The sequence below is a fragment of the Carlito syrichta genome, unplaced genomic scaffold, assembly GCF_000164805.1.
Source record: "Carlito syrichta isolate Samal-C Ts95f unplaced genomic scaffold, Tarsius_syrichta-2.0.1 Scaffold302386, whole genome shotgun sequence".
Lineage (NCBI taxonomy): Eukaryota > Metazoa > Chordata > Mammalia > Primates > Tarsiidae > Carlito > Carlito syrichta.
Genome location: NW_007246482.1, coordinates 762,485 through 764,678, shown reverse-complemented (window position 1 = coordinate 764,678; position 2,194 = coordinate 762,485).

Below are 2,194 nucleotides of genomic sequence, written 5' to 3'. Positions count from 1 at the left end.
GAGTCGGGGGTGAAGTGCTGCATTTCTGGGGGAGGTGCTAAGCTCTGATCCTGGCCCTTCCCACCTCGCCGCCGCAGGGAGGGAGGGGGCTCCCGTCCTCCGCCCCCGGACCACCCCCTCTAGAGTCCGGGAGCTGTGCGGCCCCGGATCCTCTGGCTAAGGACTGCTCTGGGCACCCAGAAGGCAGTAGGGCAGAGTTGCTGGCCTCTGGCAGAGCGAGCCGTCTGGCCGCAAGTACCCCTTGAAGGCAGAAGTAGCTGGCGTGGAACGCTCTCAAGGAAGCTCGGCCCCGGTCTCCATCGCCAGGGCTGTCTTCGCCCGCCCGGGACGCCGCGATGGAAGCGATTCTGCGGGTCACCAACCACTCTCCAGATGCGTGCAGAATGGAAGCGAAAGGTTGGCTGTTCGCTTTCTTTTCGTTCGGGGTTCTGAAGAAGGCAGGACTCTGTGAGGACACCTCTCGGCAGGCTCGTGGCCGGTCTGCAAATGCCCGCTCCAAGCGGGGCGCAGACGCAGCGGGGCGGGGAGGAGAGAAGGGCTCCTAGCGCGGCGGGCCCAGGCGCGGAGGCGCGCAGTGCGCTCGGGCCGGCTTCGACGGCCGCCCCCGGCGCCGAAAACCGGGCTGTTTCTGTGGAGTGGGGTACGTGTGTGAGCGCGAGTAAGGGAGAGACCCGGAGACAAAGACCCGTACTGTATAGATACTGCGTCTGGCTGCATCTGTGTGGTCTCCGAGAGTGATTTGGTAACGGTGTCTGTGTGGTGGTGTGCGCGTTCGAGTCCGTGTGCGCGCGGAGCTTGTGTGCTGGATTGCGTGTGTGCGGTGTTCCCGAACGGGGTTGCCTGCGTTTGTGCCTGTGTGAGTCCCTTTGTAGTCGTCTCCTTGTGGGTCCGTTGCTCTGCGTGGGTCCCTTCGAAGGCCTCCAGCTGGATTCCTGACCGAACTCCTCCTAAACAGTAAATAGCACGGTTCGACCTGACAGCCCCAGCCTGGACAGAGAAGTATCGGCTGTAACTGGATGGGGGTGGGGATGGGAGTGGCAGAGAAACTGAAGAAAACAAAAAAGGAAGGAGCCCCTAGTCTCTACTCTCCTGAGGTCCTTTCTCTTTGGGAACCCCAGTCTCCTCCTCCCCTGCAGTGTTTCTAAATTAGCTCACGTCAGCGCACAAGTAGGGCGGCCTGAGGGCTTTGACCAGCGAGCTGGAGCTGCCAGGACCAGACAGACTTCCCTTTCTATCCCCCGACTCTCCCACCCTAAGCTTCGCACAGTCTCCCCAAGAGGCTTCTCTCCAGAGGGGGAACCTCTGCCACACTGAACTCTCCTGACCCTCTCCAGCCATCCCCTTAATTTCCCCCCAGGAACTCTGGAAAGCCCCTACCTCCTGCCTGGAGGACACCAAGACAGAAATTCTTCCCCCAGCCCCCAGCCACGATGACAGTCCTCTCCATAGGGCCCCCCCAAGTGCAGGCACTCCCGAGGCATGACAGGACTCAGAACAAAGACAGGAAAGAAATTCTTCCTCCTCAAACACAGAGATGAAGAGGCTTTGAAATAGAACTGATTCTTTATCCCAGAGATTTGCCCTATACAGAGACACCTCCCCCACCCTGGTTCCCAAATGCAGCAGAGGGAGAGAGAGCCTTTTCACTAAAGATTCCTGTAGATAAAGATCTTTACCTCTGAATCTCCATCCTCTCCCTTCTGTTCCCAGGGAAATCCTCTTGGTCCATGTGAAATGATCTGGCAGAGACTGGTATTTTTGTAGTGTTCTCTGGGGCCTCCTCCACCCTATGCACACCTAGACCTTAAGATGGTCATGGGCTTCTTAAGATGGCGTTGATGTGAGGGAGACTGGAGTGTTTACTTTCCTTTATGATGTTCATTGCCATAGGGTCCAAGGTGGGCTGTGATGTTCTTTCACCAATGAGAAATGGGGTCGTTTATTCTTTCAGCCAGTGAGCCTTTTCATAGCCCTGACTATGCATGTGACTCTGTTCCAGCTGTTTCAGAAACTGTCAAGATGACCACAAACATGGTCTCTGCCTGCAATCCCCACCCCAATTCTTGGGTCTGAGAGGGACCTCAGAAAGCACTCAGTCCGGTTATTCTTTCTGTGATGTTTAACTCATTCCTAAAACAGCTGGTAGAGCCTCAGTTTCATCCGTGCATAACAGATAAGCAAACCCAGGCCAGAG